General features: G+C 40.7%; 1 long non-coding RNA gene across 1 annotated transcript in view; it reads left to right on the top strand.

The window, feature by feature from the left end:
• The window catches only part of LOC115355518 (uncharacterized), a 34135-nt gene that overhangs the window by 434 nt on the left and 14206 nt on the right, over window positions 1-19495 (top strand). The window contains exons 2-3 of the long non-coding RNA XR_003927888.1: window positions 910-964; window positions 5648-5704. This is a non-coding gene — a long non-coding RNA (uncharacterized LOC115355518). The remainder of the gene's footprint in view (window positions 1-909; window positions 965-5647; window positions 5705-19495) is intronic.

Raw genomic sequence — 19495 nt, 5'->3', positions numbered from 1 at the left:
CGTAGCCCCTCAATTTACAATTCTGTGTTTTTTAATGACGCGGGTTGTGGGGTGTCGCATTTGCGTAAAGTGCGTTAAAATGACAATGAGGACGGGTATTTTTTTTACGCGTACGCATGTAACGAAATTTTCCATGCAGACTAGGTCAGTGGATATTGACACTGTTTTGACTGAAACGAGCCACAGTCCTTGGGGGAACTTTCACAGGGTGTTGAAAACGCGCTTTCGGAATAACCCTGGCTTAACATAATCGTCTGTAAATTTGAGAACAAGCCCTAAACATCCATTCGTCTCTACGTGGAGATGAAATGGTCGCTAAACTGTAAATTCCCCCTCGCAATATACGAAAAGAGGTCGCTTTTTCGTGCCCTACTTTTCCTTCATAGAGAGGCATAATCTTTCCCTTTGTTGTCCCCGATGCAAACAGAGATAGGCACAGCAGCAGGGCAGATCACGTTAATCCAATGGAAGATACGACTGCTCTCCAAATGAGCAATTTGTAGGATTTCAGTAAAATGTGCATTTAATTAGAATAGCAGCGTCTCTGAGCTGTTCGCCCTCAGATAATCAGTGTATGTAAGACATGAGAACATATGGTATAATTGTGTGGTTTCCCCTGATGTGTCACTGTGGTTTCCCTCAGAGAAGTTTCTGATGAAATTAATTCTACTCTCATTGAAATCCGAGAGGATCAAACACCAGTAGCTGAATGTATTTTTAATGGTTAAAAGGCTTGTGCTTTCTGCCTCTTTCTCATGTGAAGTGTGTGTAGCCTTAGATGCAGAAACAAAAATCTATAAAATATAAAATATAAATATAAAATGATTATAATTTAGTTTCCTTTGATGGATTTAAGTGAGCGTATATATATGGTGATATTTACTGGACATTGTTACTTGTGTATTTCAGAGTGTGCTTGAATGGGAATCTCGGACAGCCACAGCAAGAACTGCACATTCACCAGGTAGGAAGTTTCAAAATTGAAAACGAAGTAACTACCAGGACAAACGAACGGTTTTGAGAGTCTAAAAGAGAGAATTCAATATATAAAGCTCTCTAATGGGAATATATTATTATTCATGGCTAAAATTGCTTTAATTACAAAAGTAATCAATAGTGGGGCAGCTTTTTGCCTTGTAACTCAGAAATAAATATTGTCACAGTTCATATAAATGATAGGAAGATGATTGCTTGACAGTGAAAATCACATTTTCTGCGTGTGTGTGCAAAAGCCTACGCCTTGCATTGCATTGCAACACGTCTCACAATCGTATTTGTGCGAATGCGTACGTATGTGTTCAGACGTCGTCTCTGTCCATGCCAAAGATAACTTTCAGCTGGCTGCCCTCACCCAGAGCACCACGGCACACATCCGCACCTTCAACTCAGCACGAGGCAGAAAGTTTAGAAGTGGCACCACACATAGTTTATCTTTGGGGTTGTTCGTCCTTTCGGATCGTCTGTCCCATCCTGCACATCTGGCCTGTGTATTTCACTGTGTGTGTATGAATATGTCTGTGTGTGTGTGTGTGTGTGTGTGCTCTCAAGGCCTCGTCTGAAGGCTGCCTGGCTGGCTGAGGAAGATTCAGACTCTTGCTGGAGTGTCAGTCGAATTGCAATGCAGCAATGTTTCCCAAGAAAAGATTCTGGGCTCTGTGTTGTCTGACAGAAACTTGGCATTGTGCTATTACCACATTCTCTCTCTCTCTCTCTCTCTCTCTCTCTCTCTCTCTCTCCCTCTCTCTCTCTCTTTCTCTCTCTCTCTCTCTCTCTCTCTCTTGCTCTCTCACTGGAAAGAGGAAGAGCACAGTCAGGAGGCAAAATATGAACTGGGTCAACATGACCTGTTGGCCGTGAACACACTCTCTGATATGATGTATTAATGCCCGCTAATATTCCATGTTTATAAAACACAGTTACGGCTATAAACAGGAAAATGCCATTGTGCCTTTGAGAAAACGGAGCAAAAACACAGGTGGCCCTCAGACAATGGGCTCATTTCTCGACTGTGAGTCAGTGGGATGGGAGAAAACGCGGGGCAGAGGGCTGAAGATTGACGTGATTACCGTCTGATCTGCCCTCCTGGCCACCCCCTATAGCCCAGGACCGTAGGATGGGAGGTTTGTAATGGCTGGAATGAGGAGAGAAGAGGCTTGGATTCACCCAAGTTTTCTCTCATTTGCTTTATGAACGGCAACTAGCTTTGTCCCATCCTCCCTCCCTCCCTCCCTCCCTCTTTCTCCCTCTCCCTCCCGCTCTCACTCTCCCTCTGTCTCCCTCATATCTCACGCAATTGATTGAAACCCTAAACGTCAAGATCAGACCGAGCGCAATCCATCCTTTCTGTGAACAGTTGATTGGATGCAATGACGATGTGGTGTGTTGTTTCTTTAAGGGCATTTCGGGTCGGGTCGAGGAGGGCGGGAGAGAGGGATGGAGGGTGGTGGTGGTGGGGGGGTTGGCGAGGGGCAGGCTGATACTGCACTGTGGCGTGTTCTGCTGTCCTGTTCTGCCCTGTCCTGTCCAGGGCTGTGTTGTAGAGCAGCACAGACAATCCCGTCGCTCCCTAATCAGGTCATCCAGCGTTTTAAAAATGCGTGCACGTAGCCGCTCCAGTGTCTGTCTGTGAGGGGCGTTCAAGGTTCAGGTGTTTTTTTTGTTTTTTTTCGTTTTGTTGTGTGTGTTTTTTTTTTTTTAAACACAGCAAACCCTTCTTTCATTATGTGTGTGTCTGTGCCGCCTCGTCATGATCTAATCTGCACAGATGGACGATGTATTAACAGTAGGAGCAGTAGGCGTCTGTCACCGATTATTTCAGTTTTTTCAGTATTATTAATATGGCACGGCATGGGCAAACAGTATAGTCTGTGGCTTGTATGTGTGTGTGTGTGTGTGCATGCACGCAGAAATGCATGTGTACGTGCATGTTTGTTTGCTCGAGTGTGCCTGCGATGTCCCCACCACACACTTCATGTTTTAAATCTCTGCGCGTCTCAGTGCAGGGCATTTAAGTGCTTGACCTAATTTCTCTGGCAGCGAAGAATCCACTAGTGAAGGCCTTCCTCTGTGTGTGTGTATGTGTGTGAGAGTGTGTGTGTACGTGCGCACGCGCGTGTTGCTCTGGGTGTTTCCTCCTTGCCTTCTAACAGGAAGCTGATGTGGAGTTCAACTGAGGACAGGGAAAAGGCCTTTTCTTTCCACTGTGAATCATTTGAGAGCGAGCGAAAAAAGAAAGAGAAAAAAAGGAGAAAAAAAGAGACCAGGCCCTCTGCAATCTGGCCTGCTTCTCTCTCTCTCTCTCTCTCTCTCTCTCTCTCTCTCTCTCTCTCTCTCTTGCTCTCTCTCTCTCTCTCTCATTCTATATTCCTTATTGTCTATTTTGGCTGAGCAGACAGTTTTTTTCCCTCCCTCCTTTTGTTTTTCTTCCAGTTCTACCGAGGTAACATCTATTTTTTAGGATATGCAGCAGTGATCGAGAGCGAATCGGTGGGATTAGCGAGAGTTCACGAGTCCTGTGAAAAGACAGGGGAGCTAGAGAGAGAGTGAGAGGGAGAGGGAGAGGGAGAGAGAAAGACAGAAAGGGAGGGGGGGAGAGAGAGAGAGAGAGAAAGAGAGACTAAAAGCAAATGAAGCAGGCCTCTGTGGGGAGCAGTGCAGGTTCTTCCGGTTCAGTTTTAACATTCCCACAGCAGAGAGAGCCTGGCCTGTGTTATGTACTTAGGAGTGAGGAAAAAAAAAACATAAAACACCTACTCACACTATACCATGGCCTTTATTACTGCCGGTGTGGAGGCTCAATACAGAAAACCTCAATCCTTTTATATGCCTAAGAACAGAGTTTAACATGTCAACAAAATAATCCAAACCCAAAAATAACTATCTGTTCTACTGTCACCCTTATTATAAGCCCCTCTGAGTGACAGCATCAGATAAATGCTTTAAATGTAAAAGTAAATTTCACTTCACAGCCACTCTAGTAAAGCAGAAGGCTGATTGAAGGCTTTCTGTAACAATAATAATAATAATAATAATAATAATAATAATAATAACGATAATAACGTCTCTCACATCCCAGAACTGTTGGCAGACATGCACAGAGTCACTTTGTTTTTGAGTTACTGAGTTTAAATTTGTCCTAATGTCATAATGGATGACACTTGTTCCTGTATAAAATGCAGCCCAGTGAAATGTTGAAAATGATGAAACTCAGCATGGCCCAAACCCTTGTGGGAACAAATCCAATCCTCAGGGTTGTGAAGGCTTTCATGTACCTAATACAGTAAATAGGGATTTTTTAGGAATTAAAATAAAAACGTTGCAATCACATATCTAATGAAGTGAAAACCGCAAAAATCTTTCTTGGACAGTCGGTAGCGCTGAGGGCAAAATCGAGTCCAGATGTACCGCACTTGAAACACAACTGTTAAGCAAGGTTTAGCTGCTCAAGACAACATAATGGAAATGGAAAATGATGCAGAATCCCGCAGCCTTCGATATCTTATTTACAGTCCACAACAGTTTTCACCTCCTCAGCCTCGCTCACATGGTGTGCCGTTTGCTAAATCTTTAACTGTTTATGCTGCAAGAATTTCCTAGAACATAGTGGGACACAGTATTGTTGCTGCAATAGCATGACAGAAATAGCCATGAATGCGGCTTTAGAAACACATTCAGCGAAGAACAGTGGAGATGACACACTCTGTCTGTTGGATTTATTATCAATAAACTGGGCTGTGCGTGGTAGATTGCTGCAGAAAACCGCCTTACACCAAATGTGGCGTTTTTTCCTGTTTTTATTTGCTGTGTGTTGAGAGACTGTCGCTCCCCTCGGGCCGATGAGAGCCAAGGTGGCGGGGTGGTCTAATGTTTAGTGAGATCGCCCTTTAACTCGAGGACCTGGGGTCGAGCATCCAAATGTCACCAAGTGTCCACCCTGCCCAGGTGCCCTTGAGCAAGACAGAATCCCCTCCAGCTGCAAGGCTGTGGCTCAAAAGCGTTATTATTGCAAATACTGAATGGACAATATTATGCATACGCGCGCGCACACACATATATTTATGTATGTGTGTGTGTGTATGTATATATTCCTTTTTTGCACAATCCACATCTCAGTTGTCATATAAGCTCAAAAATCCTCCAACTCATCTACTTCTCTTTGTCTACATTTCCTCTTTTGTAATTAGTATAGATTTAGTAAGGGAAATTAATAAGAGACAATAGTTTTTTCATTCATCTCATCAGTTTAATTCATGGAAAGAGTAACTACTTGTAATATTTTGTTCATAATAATAGCAACAACACTAACAGTTACAACAGTCAATTCAAAAATAGTCCCTGTAATTTAAAAAAAAAAAAAAAAACAATAATGGGTGTCTCTTGGAAAATAATCGTTAATAAATTCTTGAAAAACTGGCTCTCCGTCTTGATAGCAATGACATGCAACAGCAAAAATGTTCCAGTGAGAATGTCCTGTGCCCAGCTAGAGCTGGCAAAGTGTGGGAAAACAGCGTCCTCACAAACTGCCAGTCTGCTGCGTGTCTTAATGAATTACCGAAAATCTTGGTCATTTTTCTTAGTGCCAAGTAGATTCCGTGATGCTGATTTGTGATTCGGCTCTTTTTTCTGTGTTAATTCTTGTTTGGTGCAGGGCGACTGAGGAAACCAGCAGAGGTGGAACCACGAGGCCTCGGCCACTGCATTGCAGGTGAGGTTGTGGAGGCGCAAAACAGTGCCTTGGACGAGAGGAACTGCACACACACACACGCAAATACACACTCATACACACTCCTCTACTCAGCCTGTATGCAGAGGAAGACTCAGTGTCTTCCCTTATGGGGGGATACACCACTATTTCTTCATGCAAACATTTTAATTTTAAGCATATACATGAGTGACTTGCAGTGAGTGCCACAGTAGAATGAGATTTAATTCCTTGATCACCAAAACTACGTGCAAACCGATGAAAAGGAGCACCCAGGTCACAGCCACATGGCATTTCTCTGACCATAAATGGATCATGTAAGAGAGTCGTACTACGATAGGATATTAGAGCTCAAAAGAGAGACAGGAGGCATTCATAAGAGTGTTTGGAGTGAAGAGAAAAGAGAGGATGTGGTTCAGTAGGGAGAAGGTGACGTGAGAAGTGCGTCTTCAAAAGACCTCATCAAAAACCTGTCTTCAAAATGTCAGCTTTTCAGAAAACATGGAAAGACTTTTATGTCTTTATAGTTGCATGTATTGAAAAATAACTAGCGATCTAAATAAATAAATAAATTAAGGTTTAATAGGTTGGGTTAGTCCAAAGACCATGAAACATATTCCACAAAGTAGTGAAAATAAGTTAAGTTTAAGAAGATAGCAGAAAATATAGGTTTCCAAGAGACCAGGTTTCTTTTTTTTATTTTAATACAGAATACAGAGTCCATAATTTGAATCTAACAGTATTTATATCGATGTTTCTTTCTTGGCAAGGTCCACCCTTTGAAAAAGATATTCCCAGTGGGAGTGCCCTTGTTATGTAAATGTTAAATATGAAAATAAAAACAGACAATGGATCTCGACAGTAACCTGTTTCTTTGATCTATATTTCTAAATATGTTTTGAGACAGAGCACTGTCAAAGTTCAGTGCAATCTGGGCACCCCTCCTCAGCACTTTTTTTAGCAAATACAGCAGAAAATTAAAGGATGAGCCTATAGTCAGAAACAAGATGAATGCTTAAACTGCCAGTCTCTGACTAATGTTGCAATATGCCATGGTATATTTTTAATCGAGCGTAATAAGCAGAAAGGGGCGATCAAATTCGAGCGATGAGCAGAGTGCGTCCAGCAGTGCCGTCAGCACCCTGAGTTCCCAGCAAAGGAGAAACATGCCTGCCTTCAGTTTTGGAATGCCATAATTGTGTGGGAGAGTCAGGGGGATTTGAACATCGTGGATTTTATGCAAGGAGATGAGAAGAACAGAGATGGCTGTATTATAATTTATGATCCCTGTGGACTTGATTATAACAACATGACAGCCTTTTGTTTCTTGTCAATCAAAACATTATGTTGAGGTCATGAAATTGGTGCTATTTCAAGGTGGTTTTGACTTTGTCAGCCACGAATGAGTAAATTTTTGCACAATAAAGTTAGAGAGATAGAAAGATAGTTTTGGCTATCCACAGGCCTGAAAATGCTGGAATAACATTTAAGGTAAAAAATGATGCATGACTTGCTCAGGAGTGAAATTAGTAACCGCGTCAAGTTAACACCCTGAGGCTGAGAGAACGTGACTGAACAACAAGTTTTGTCAGCAGAAAGCCTGTTTCTCTGCCACACCTGTCCTCGACCTGGGTCAAATCCTGGTTTAAAAATAGTTGTGTGTGTGTTTGTTTAAACTTGCATGGACTACCAGATGGGTGTTTTTTTTGCATCAGGATAATTCCAGAAGTGTAATGTAAGCTGTCAATCTCAGAAAAGTGCACCAAGTTCATTTTTTGTGTTTGTTTGTTTTTTTTTTTTTTTCTTTGGGTTGCATCCTGGCACTGCGTATCTGCAACGTGCTGGATTCAAATTTGACATCGTCTTCATCCCTCTCCTCTCATCTCTCTTGTCTTTTTTTAATGTTAACTTTCAAATGAAGCAAACATGTGCAAACATCGTCTTAAAAATATGTTTTCTTGTGATTTCTCTAAAGTTACGGCACTCATTTTATTACCCTATATGTCAAACCGGTCTGGCACATAAGTAGGCTAACAAAAATCATTAAAAAAAAAAAAAAAGCATTTGCAAATACAGTTTGACCCACTCCGTCTTTTCCGTCTCTCTCTGTGTGGTGTTTCTCTCCCCTCCCCACTTCCTCTGCTTCTCTCCCTGCAGAGTTTTAGCTCATGTGTGACCTCTGCAGGTGTCACTTCACATACAACACAACCAAGAGACCCAGATGAGGCTGTACAATCAGCTTACTTTTCTTGCAAAGCTCACCACTGAACAGGAGAAAATCAAACATAATAGTGGCACCAGGCAAACGTTTACAGGTTCAAACATGTCGGCAGAATTTAAGAGTTTAATTCCAAAATAAACCCCGTTTGAAAATTTTGGTGCTTTGTGTCAGCATTGAAGTCTCGTTAGTAGTCTCAAAACCAGTAACTTTTGCATCAGTGTTTTCATTTTTTTTTTTTTTTTTTTTTTTTTTTTTTTGTATAATGCAAGGTAACACATTTTCCCAGTACGGAGTTAAAACCAGTGATGTAGTGGTAAATAAAAAGTTAGGCATAATGATTATTTTTTTATGCAGCTTCGATCAGTTTCATGACATAGAATGAATGTGCAAAATATTAGAGGCACCTACTTTTCCTAAATAAAATACAGATGAGTTGAGTCAGGTCAAAGTCAGTCAGTCACAAATGCAGAGCTGTCGATTAAGAGGAGCGGAAGGATTTTTTAAAAAAGTTTTGAGATGACTGAGATATGGATTGTGCAAAAGAAGCTGCATCGCAACATCAAGAAGACATCCCTGATATTTTGTACAATAAGTTTATGCTATAAATTTAAACCCTAAGCATTTATATTATATTGAAGGATGGATGAAGTGAGTTTGGGTGGGTTTACCTTCGACTGCATTCCTACTTTTGTAATGAAACCCTTCATTTGACTTAACCAGTTTAGTGGGGAGGTCCAGTAGGCAGCCTCCCACTGATCAGGTGTTGTCCAGATGTGCTGGTGAGAGTCATCCTCAGGCTCCGACTAAACCTCCTGTTTGGAAGGACAGGATAGAACAAGAAAGCCCTCCGTAACTTGCAAATTTCTAATTTAGCAATGGAATTTAGAAAAAAAAAAAAAAAATCCATGTAGTTTTTATTCATCCTTGGGTGCTCTACCCAAGCTGAAGCAGCTAAACTGAAAAATTTTAGCCAATTTCTCTACATGTACTGTGTGCCATTTTGTCCAAAGCCCCTTATTGCACCCCGAGTGTATACTTTTTAAGCAACATTTAATATGCATGAGAATTTTTAAACCAAACTTTGTTTATATCACATTATAACACATTGTAACACGTTTTATACAGTGAATTGCAATGTGATGTCCTTTACAGTTAAACAAAATGGAGAGAAAAAAGACCAAAAACACTTCAAAAAACAACCTCTGTACCAATAAAATGCTTCAGCATAGGAATTGAACATGCTCAAGTGTAGGAGCAAGCTTCACTTAAATACATAGGTAAACAACAAAGATTTAAAAAAAAGAGTTATGATAAAATAATACAGTATTTCTTCATCATGCTGTATATGAATCTGCCCAGTTGTGAAATGACCGATTTAATGTTCACATCTCAGAATAGCATAATAATAATAATAATTCTCAGATGATGTTAAACCCAGTTAATATACCTGGTTTACATCCCATATTAAACGGGTCACTGTGACCACATCTTTGGCTGTGTTTTGATGGGGAAAATTCAGGCTCACATGGCAACAAGCAGTGGCATATTTACAATTACTATTACCATAGGGATAATTTTTCCCTCTTTTATTAAAAATAACATACTCCTCAGTCAAAAAGGCTCGCTGATACATCTTTTTCCACACTATTTGGCGGCGGAAAGTTATGTTTGTGGGCGAGACATCTAAAGTTGACGGGGATATTCTCTTAATTGGTTTATCAATGGAAACAGAGAAGCTTAACTGCAGGATATGAAAGGTTCCAACTCTAAACTCTTCCAATATCGGTGCATTGCTCTTTCCTGGGAGTCAAACTCCCAAACCGTGGCGATGTTGGTGCCGTTTTATCCCCGTTTAGCTGCACAGGAGCACAGCTTTGATCTCTATCGGGCTGCTTCCACTTTCTGCCCCTCTCTCTCTCTCTCTCTCCCTCTCCCACTCCCATCTCTGTCGTCATTTCCTACTCGGCACCACCATGAAAAGAATTTTAAAAAGTAGGATATGATATGAGCCAGAGGGAGACACTGACTCCCCCACCCCCTCCCAAAAGCGAAGGTGGATTAAGCGGTGTCAGGAGCGTGCTTGATAACAGGGATGGTTCGGCTCCATTGGCATCCAATTACAAAGTATTACATACAGAGTAATTATAGAGTAAAGTTCAGCGCACTGTAACGGTGTTTGTGATTCAGCGAGGGGAGAATTACCACGCAGGTGTAGGGTAACTTTATCTTTGTTTAGTGTGTGTGTGTGTGTGTGTGTGTGTGTGTGTGCATGTGTGTTCACTTGGAGGGGGGGGGGGGGGGGGGGGGGGGGGGGGGGGGGGGTCATGAAGGAGTAATGAGAGTGGATGTTCGCTCTCCACCAGACAAGCAGAATGAACCGTGCAATGGCTAAAATACTAAAAGAAGCTCTCTCTCTCTCTCTCTCTCTCTCTCTCTCTCTCCCTCTCTCCCTCTGTCTCTCAGACTGGGGGCTGCCCGGCCTCCATAGAGCCCTCGGCCACCGATGCATTGTGGCCCGGGGCCTCATTTGAATGGGCCTTTAGTATTTTGTGTGAACAAGTCAGCGCCATTTGCATTTGTTCCAGTCACAAAGGTTTAACAGGTCAATAGGGACTCCCTGGCAGAAAACTAACACGCCAGGGCACCTTTTTTTTTTTTTTTTTTTTGCCTCCCTCACGTCTCCTCCATCGCTGTGGTTGTCAGGCATCCATGTAACACAAGCATGCGGTGTGTGTGTGTTTATATGTGTGTGCTTCTGTGTAAAAGGCGTGTGTATGTGTTTTAGAGCATGATTGGTGCCCGACGGGTATAGGGGTCAGAAAAGGGAACCTAATAATCTCGAGGCTTTACTGACAAAAGGTTTAATTAACATACAACTTATAGCGGCGGCTTGTTCGAATGACAGAGGGGGTTTGTTTTGTGTGTGTGTGTGTGTGTTTTAAAGAGAGAGAGAGGGGGAGAGAGACTAGGGGAAGTTACACACACACACACACAAGCACATTTTGTGTTTGCAGCCCTGCAGAGTTTCATTTCCTGAGCTGGGAATATTAACTGTCTTTAATAAAATTTGTAACATGGCGCTGGACAAAACGCGACGATTTGTGGCGGCTAATTGCGCCTCAACAGCTTCACGGCAACGCTGACGACATGACAGCCCAGCATTGTGCCAGCCATAAAGAGATACACTAACACTTTGCTTCAAGGGGGGATTTTGCTCGCTTATTTTTCTCCTCTAGGTGCTTGGTAGAGCGAGAAGGAGAAAGGGAAAAAAAAAGCTTCCTGGTTTGGCACATAGCAGCTAACCAAAAAAAAAAAAAAAAAAAAAACTTGTTAAGGTTCCTAATAGGCGCCGCTAGCTTCACCATAACAAGCTAACTTTCAGCTAGCGGCGCTCCAACCCTTTGTTTTGAAAGGAGCGCTAACATTACGCTAACTCACCATTTTTCAGTTAAATGCAAAACTTACCTGCCAAATTGTGTTAAATAATTGGTGGAGGGGCAAAAAAACAAAACAAAACAAAAAAACAAACAAACAAACAAACAAAAAAAAACTAAATACCTGAAAATGCAAATGTCAAATTATTCCTTTAAGGCACTAAGCAGGATGTACGGCTAATAACAGTAATAATTTCGGCTTAAATATTATCATTAGCATGTGTTGTAGCCTTGCTCACACGGTGAATTGTATCTCTAATGGGACAGCCACTAATTTTTATTAATTAGTATTAGGGCAGTTACTCATTTTCTTCATGAACATAGACATAGCATGTTATTAGCCTGCAGTAAAAGCCTCTAACGAGTCAATCACCTTCAAATGAAGTCGCAGTAATTCCTTACAGCTGTGCGCCTGAGGAAAATGTTAGCATACCTAACTAATTTGTCCGTGGAAGCCATTACACCGAATATGAGCCCTGATATTTCAGACAATTCTCTGTTTTTTTTTTTTTTTTTTTTTTTTTTGGATTTTTTTGTTTTTGTCTCCTGCACTTGAGCGAAGGATCTAGAGAGAGCAGTCTTTCCTCTCATTAAAGATTTATTGTTATTTTCGGAGGCATGGCAGAATCTGCTTTTTATGGTCTGTTTTTTTTTTTTTTTTTTTGGAGTGTATGTCACTTTTGTGGCTCGCTCGGGGGCTTTCAAACCCTGTCAAAGAGTATTTTTGTATCGAACATGTCATATACTTAATGATATTTTTTTTTTTAAAAAATCTGACTCAGCCAATCTATGAATTAACTGGTTTCTGCTTGCACTTGAAATAACTTCAAAATAATACCGCTCTCCGCCGCAGTGTTTTCCATCTACGTGGGTTTTTAAGTGCCCGCAGGTGGCCCGGCGGTTAGAGTGATCGTCCTGCAATTAAAAGGTCGCAGGCTCAACCCCCGTAACAGCCAGTGCGCGGCCGTCAACAGCCACGTGTCCTGCTGAAGTGTCCTTGAGCAAAAACGCCCAACCCCCTACCTGCTCACTCACTGCAAGTCACTCTGGGTAAGAGCGCCAGCCAAGTGCCTAAAATGTGAATGCAAATTAGTAGTGTTACATTTTCCACATTGGTAGCAGCTTTAACAGGTATATATATATAAAATTTTCATATTTTACAATGTGCATTTAATCATGTCATCTGGGCGGTCACATGAATACACAACCATAACATCAGTGTTTCTCATCACAGTGCAGTTTTTATCAGCATGTGGGTTAATAATCTGCAACAAGCACTTAAATATGATCAGTATTTCCACGCCGGTATGTCCCATATGTATAGTTTGCATATTTTGTGAGGGCCGAAACTCGATTCCCTCCCCGAAACATAGGTTCTCTCTTTTCTTTTTTTTTTTTATTTAAATGGTGCTCAATGCATTTTAATTTTAGGTTGTCTTTAAATACACCCTGGCTGTACACTTCTGCTTTTGTTTTGCGTCTGTTGTAGCAACTATTTGCCGTAGCTTCATGAATGAGATACTTGTCTTTTTACATAACAGGACGTTGTTTCGGTGATGAAATGTGCGGCTGACAGCACGTTTGTGCTGTGTTCTAGCTGTCTCGGAGTGGATGTGTGTTTTATGTCTGATCACAGGGAGGTGCTGCACGTGAGGGTCCTATGCGCCAAAGAGGGGGGAGAAAAAAAAGGGATTTCTTTATCAAAAATGATGGACAGCTTACTTCTCTGCAGTCTAATTTTCTGTAAAATCTGTCAAGCTCAGACGAAAAGCTGGTAAAACTTTCCCTGATCTGAGTCATTCCTGCTTCTCAGAGGCTGAACTCCTCTCTCAAAGTCGCTTCCTGGCCTCAGCTTATGAGAAAAGCCGGTCCACACAGCCCTTCAGTCCCCATACCCCCAGTAAACCAGAAATAGTTTAATCTCTACATGTATACACTAAAATGTTCAGTATTAGGAATTTGCCTTGGTGACTTGGCACATGTAACATAAATACAACAGAATATGCAGACATATACAGACAAAATGTATATAGTTGGAGACAAAACATGTACACATTATGCACAACACCCCATACACATCCACAGATTGAATTTACACCAAGACATTACAATTAGCCTGAGAGAGCAGAGAGAATAGTACACTTTACAGGGGCATATGCAAACATGAGAGGAGGAAAAACTAAATATTTTGTCGCAGACTTAAGTGAGAGAGTAGGGAAACCTCTGAGACGGATTTAATAAATAAGTAATTGCACTCAATTGAGCTTTTAGTGCCCTGCTTACAGTTGCTGCTGTCACGCTGATCTAAACTCGCCTGGACTCTGCTCTGCGTTTTATTGTGATGAGCTGTGTTGTGTGACCCAATATTTGTATTTCTGTTCCATTATCTTTCAAACTCGCTGCAGTTTGGTCTCAAGTAAGGGAAAAGCAAAGTAGAAAACCCAGAGTTTGGTGCTACAAGCTGCTAGCTAGGCCTGCAGCCAGGCCCAGAGAGCCAGACCTGGCAGCTCCGAGGCTGCGACGTGTGAAACGCTGCACACAAAGGAGCTCGCTCCATCTGTATGCACCCTACATAGGCAGGCTTTTGTTGCAGCCGACAGGCACATGACTGCTAGCATCTTAACCCCTCGGAGCCAGCGTCTCTTTTCCCGGCTCACTAGACTGCACACTGCAGTAGGCACGACAGTCCATTATTGCTTTTTGGTAAAAAAAAAAAAAAAAAAAGGAAGAAAAAAGAAGGGAAAAAAACCCAAAAACAAATTAGTCTTCTCAAGATTTAGGACTTGATTTCAAGTGAGATCTAATGTTTAATTGATGATTTATATGTTAAGCATTTTTATGGACTCACAAGAAAAAAAAAAACACAAACAACAAAACAGTGTTTAGAAAACTGTTGTTCCCCTTTAGGTGATATGGAATTTGAATGTGTAATATTGTTTGCACACTGGTACAAACTTTTAATTGTTTTGTAAACCTTTTATTTTGAAGTAACTCTTTTTAAAGCAAAGAGAACAGCACTCTGGATCAGGGCTGTGTTTTTAACAAAGATTTGGGGTTAACACAGAGGTCAGCCATGAAAAAAAAAAAAAAAATATCCATAAAGTGCTCAGTGTTTTCACATGAAATACATGTAAAAGTATGCAGTGATAAAAGTAATGTTTCACTGTTGCTTTGTAGATTTGTGAAGTATTAATTATTGATTCTAAAAAGATGATTTCCACATTTCAGGCTAATTACATTTTCTATTTACCAGCAGACCAGCTTTGCTTATTTTTTTTTTCCCCCTGCACATTTTGCAGAAAGTTGTGTGGATAGTTGAGAAATCAGACGGCTGATTCCCACCGGGAGAACGCGCTGTAAAATCCAATTAAAGATAAATCACTACCATCGAGACTCGCTGGCTGTGGCAGTTAGGAGATGCTCCGACCTATTAGCACTCTTTCATTTTTCAATTTTACCATGCCATGTGGATGTCCTTGAGTAGGTCATTAAGGCATACATACATACATGCACACACACACGCTCCCTCTTTTCCTCTTTGTCTCTCTCTCTCTCTCACACACACACACACACACACACACACAGAGTGAGAGAGAGACAGACAGACGTTCTCTCTCTTGCATACTCACACTCACACATCTTTTTAATGAGATAGCAAGTAGCCAGTTCGTTACAATTTCATTTTACTCGTCATCATTAACCAAAAAAAAAATACAGTAAATCCAGTGGACAAAATTATGCATCACGTTATAATTCAGAGACATTATTGTTCTTTAAATGGGGCACTTTTCTTATTAAACCACAGAGAGCCACCAGGGAAAACAACAATATGACTGATGTTCCAATTTCAGAAACTTTGCTTCTCAGTGCTTTAATGCAGTGATTTTTTTACATGTATATATGCGTTTTATACACATTTACTCCTGTACCTTGTGTTTTGTGTGTCAAATTGAATTTCTCCTGCTGGGGTTCATCTTCTCTTCTCTTCTCTTCTCTTCTCTTCTCTTCTCTTCTCTTCTCTTCTCTTCTCTTCTCTTCTTTTCTCTTCTCTTCTCTTCTCTCTTTCTCTCTTATCTTGTCTTATCTTATCTTATGTTATTCTGTGCAACCCAGACATCCCCAGACATGTTCTTGTACATGTGTGTGTAAGTGAGAGAGAGGGAGAGGTGGTGTATGTGTGTGTGTGTGTGTGTGTGTGTGCGTGTGTGTGTAGGCACTCATGGCCGATATGAAATCAAACGAACGCTCTATTTGGAGCGCTGCTAAAGCCTTACTCAGCTGAATTGGATAGGTGCGCATTAGACAAACGTGCTGTCACTCTCTGACAGATAAGTGAGTGATCTCAGGAGAAGAAGAGAATAAACGGGGCAAGAGGTGGAAGGACGGGGGAGGCTGCACTGCGTTTAAGGCAGTTAAAATAAAACATGGCTCCGTGTGTGTCTCTCTCTCTCTGTGTGTCTGTCTTGTCCCCCTCTTGTTTGAAAACGTGGGTGTACTGTCCCGGTGGGGGCAGGGGTGCGCAGGGGTGCCTATCTGGGCCGAGCCAGGCCACCCAGGCCCGTCCTGGCTGCAGTGGCCTTGTGACGTGGCATTAAACTAGAGCCAACAGCAGGTCCGAACCCTTTAAGAGGTGGTACCACTCCCTGAGAAAGCAAGGGAGCTAAAGTAGCACTCGATAGAACTGAAAAAAATAACGGCCGTTTTATTACCGTTTGCTCCATTTCGCCAGACGAACCCCGAAATATGAGCAGTTTCAGTAGCAAGGAATCAAGAGAGGTATGATGCAGGGGAGGGGAAGGAGGGGTGATTCAAATGGCTGAAAATTTGTCTGTAAAAAAAATTAAACTTACCTGTACAGCTTGTGTGCCTGTTTTGCAATTTACGTACAGATTTGCATGAGCAATAATGACTAATTTCAGAGTAAGAGCATATACAAGAACAAAACACACTTAAGCCGAAATAGTCCTGCCTTGAAAGCACTCGACTTCATATTTAGGACGTTTTTCTTCTATCATTTAGCATTTAGCCCGCAATATTTCAGTGCTTCATCGCCTCACAGTGAAAACCTTTAATATGAGCTTGAATCAAACCAAGGTACCCAGGACTGCTGCATGTGTTTTGAGGTCAAATTTAATTTTTCCATGTTTCTCACAGTTATTGTAAATTACAGATGAAAAGCCCATGTTACCAGGGATCAGAGTGGCATCGCTTTGTTCACTGGGTAAAGACAGCCGTAATTACATTTTTTCATGTCCCCAAGATTGGCAGTGTATTCTATTAGCAAAATTAGAAACCAAACTTTTCTAATAAACCTGGAAAATTGTTGGAAAATGACCTAGAGAAGGTAGTCTCATGGTTAACTGAAAGTAGGACGCTGATTTTCCCAGAGCACTGCCCTTACTTTAATGAGAGATGGGGTCCAAAAGGAAGAGCTGTGAGGCTGTTGTGAAGTGCTGCTTGTTCAGGATGTGCTGTCTGTCTCTGTGGAGGTTTTTAAGGCTGTTCGGGACACTTGTGTCCAGAAAGTCCAGGGCCATTTTGTCGCTCTGCTGTTCCAACCTTTGCTCTGGTCTGCTCTGCTGTCGAATGGGTTCCCTCCACAGAAAGGCTTTATTTCCAGAGGTGAGTGGCTTAATGATTATCAGAGAGATAAGTTTGAATTCAGAGCTCCGAGTTTGGGCTTTTGATCGGTGTAATTTTAAAATAGTTATGTCCTGAAGTGCTCTGTAGTGCTCACAAATCACTCAAGATGGGTTTTTTTTTTTATTATCTTTGAAGCACAAGCCTCTCTCTATTTATTTACAGTTTATGTCGGCCACTGTGTCATCTTGTTTGTTTACAGAGTAAAAAAAAAAATCAAATCGTTCATGAGGCCGTTAAACATTATGAATATTATGTGCTGAAACGAGACAATCATAAAAAAAAAGCCCAAATAGAAGTTTGGCAGGGATCATGTGAGGAAAAGTTTAACTTATGAGAAGTGACTGTAGTGAAATCCAATGGAGAAAAGAAAAAATATATATTCAGTTATTTAATACTTTAACTTGAATTAGCAGCAGTTGCATTTGGAAATGCAGATTTGGGGAATTTGGGATGTGAAAAGTTTGAAACTCCGATGCCTTTGTGCAGTGAGAAGGCACACTGACATGTTTTGCACTCACAATGAGATGACGGTCTATTTCCTTGACAACTGAGTATTATGTATTTTCACTGTCTGACATATATCAAGAGTTCAATATAATATTTTCATAAGAGCATGTTTTGACAGCCCTGTGTAATAGATTTCTCAAGACACACTGTTTTATGGCAGAGGCTGAGGGAGAAATTATTTGTTTTCTTATAAGCGTGTTTTAAACTTAAATTGAATCTTCATGGTGCGGTTTTTAAAAATAGATTATGTCTGAATTGGTGCACATTGATAATAATGTATTCCTTTGTATCTCTGATCACTGGTCAAGCCTATAGTGAATTAAAAATGTGTCTGTTCTCAGCTTTGCCATGTGACTTAGCAGTATTCAGTTTATCAGGAGGACAAAGTTTATTATTTATTTATTTTATTACTTTATTAGATTTATTTTTTAAATATATATTAATAACAATTGTTTGTCCTTTTCAAGGTTACCTAATGGTGAGATAATGGGGGGAAAAAGATTTTGTTTTATGTTGTTAATTCAGATAAAAAGTTCAGAATGCAATCGCTCAGCCTTTTCTTCCTCGATAAAGTTACATATTCTGTCAACTCTCATAGTAAAATAAGTCATAAATTCATTCCGGGTTTTTTAAATAATTGATTCAGGGGGTTTAAAAAAATCATTTTTATCCGCAGCTCAATTTCCCTGCCTTTTTAAAGCAGAGAATCTTTGTTATGTTGCTTCATCTTGTATTATCACATTATTTTCTCTGTACCTTTTAAATTGTACTCTTTTGTTAGAAATACTTTCAGACAAACTAAGATTATTTGCTTTCCAAGTTACTTGTTTTTTATGTTTTTATTTTTTCAAATAAATATAATAGATTTATTTATATTCAACACAATTCAGTAGTAGTGAGAGAGAAATTAATTATCTTCTAGTTGAGACTCTTTTTTTGCCATTCTGGCATGAAATAATTGCACTTTATTATCTTTATAATCTTTGAAACACTTTATTTATTCATAATAATTTAGTGTTTTAATTGAAAAGTAAAAGCAAAATGTGTAAATTATTTAATGCGATGATAATGTGCTGATATGAACACCAACACAGAATAGAAAATGTGAGGAATGTTTTCTTCATCTGGAACAGAGTGCACAGGGTTAACCACTGCATCTGTTTGGCCTTAAAGTGACTGGAGGAATTTATGTCTTTAATACCTGCAGTTGTGCCAGTTTTGTCACTTGTCAAAAAAAAAAAAAAAAAAAATAACCTTGCTTTACCTAAAGAGCGATTTCTCGTTTAGCGATTTGGCAGGTTATAAACAGTGTGTTGGTTACTGCATCACTCCAGCCGCCATGTTGTCTGCCCCTGTCCTCCATTTTGTGATTTTGTCTCTCAGTTGTTGCCTAAATGCTTTTTATCAAACTTAGCTCTGGCTCTGGCTCTCCCCATCAAAGCAGCATTGCACAGCTGTAAATTGGATTGCTTTCTCATGATTTTCAAATATGCATTTAATTTTGTTTGTTAACATTTTTTATTGAATTGAGTCCCTTATAGTTTTCATTTTAAGAAAGAGGCCAATTTAGCCGATGGTTCAAATCGTGTTTGTGGCGATTATCACTTGGAGTGTCATTTTCATAAAAATCTAATTGTTCCAGTCAATACCTGAGCAAGTTGAAAACTGCCTTGACATGAACAATACCTCAAAAAGAAAAGTGTGCCTTTAATAACAAAGTGCTTACTTATTAAAACAATTTGTCCAGATTGTCAGCGCCTGCCGTGTCAGTGGTTGCATGCGGCGTCAGGTTTTACAACTCCGCAGCGCAGGCGACCGCGACCCGTAGCCCCGTAATGGCCGCCGGGGGTCATGGAGGTTAATAGAGACTGATGTACGAGGCCCCTGAGTGACATCCCAAAGGGGATGGCCCCTTAATCCTTATTAGGCTTCTGTGTTAGTGATCCTTACCTTTCAAAGCAAACAGCACGCGCTCTTTGCCGTGGGGCC

This window comes from Myripristis murdjan, chromosome 23 (genome assembly GCF_902150065.1).
Source record: "Myripristis murdjan chromosome 23, fMyrMur1.1, whole genome shotgun sequence".
NCBI classification, from domain to species: domain Eukaryota; kingdom Metazoa; phylum Chordata; class Actinopteri; order Holocentriformes; family Holocentridae; genus Myripristis; species Myripristis murdjan.
This window is presented reverse-complemented; position numbering and strand designations above follow the sequence as displayed.